Below are 971 nucleotides of genomic sequence, written 5' to 3'. Positions count from 1 at the left end.
GAGCCAGCTATATCTCGGCCAACAGCTTTTAACAGGAGATGCTAACGTGTTGCCTGTCCTGTGGCTGATCAGGGAATGGGCGACTTTGTGACATCACATGAGCCGGAGACTGGAGCCATTGAAAGGGGATTTTTTAGCCAGACTATTTCAAATGGGTGGGGGCTGTTCGGTACCGTGAACCCTGGTTAACTCCAATGCCTGACACACACTTGGGACAAAGGTGGTCTTTGGTAAAGATTCCACACTACACCACTCCAAGCTGTCCTCCAAAACCAGATGTGATGCTTCTGGTATTTCTAAGGGAAAAACCGAGTGGATTCCCTCACACTGCTTTCTTTTTTAACCCTTTCAGGGCTCCTTCATGCAGCACAAAACAGCAAAACCAGAAACAAACGCAATCTAAACAAAACAGTGTAACCGGTGACTGTGCCGCAGCAGCTCAGTGAGAAGAAGCCTGGGTCCCTTTGGGCCCGGGAGGCCAGCTCTGGAGTGGGTGGCCCCGTGCTCCAAACAGCAGGGATGAAATTCCTGTATTCACAGCCCTGCAGCCCCGACCCAGCCTTCCTCTGTTGCAAGCAGATACAGTGAGCTCCAGGCACTCTCCAGGAAGGGGACCTGTCGGGGGCGAGACCCTGACGCCCTTGTCTGTTCTGCCTGACCAGTCAGCCCAGGACATTTGCCAAAGTCCCCTCTGCTGTTGATTAGCATTGCCACACTATGCCTGTTGTCCTCCACCCCAGAGGTGGCTGCATCCCAGGATGCCCAGGGACATGCTTTGGGAGAGGAGGTGATGGGCACATGGAAAATGTTCCTGTTCTGGGCAATGACCTTTGGCCGCCACTGAAGGGTGACAATGGACTCTTGCAGGGAGGCTCAGCCCGAGGCCCAGGCTGGCTGGTGGGGCTGGCTCGGCTCCAGGGGTGGCTCATTTCTGCTCCTTCCGGGGGCACCAGCCAATGACCAGACCCTTC

The sequence above is a fragment of the Chelonoidis abingdonii genome, chromosome 10 (assembly GCF_003597395.2).
Source record: "Chelonoidis abingdonii isolate Lonesome George chromosome 10, CheloAbing_2.0, whole genome shotgun sequence".
NCBI lineage: Eukaryota > Metazoa > Chordata > Testudines > Testudinidae > Chelonoidis > Chelonoidis abingdonii.
This window is presented reverse-complemented; position numbering follows the sequence as displayed.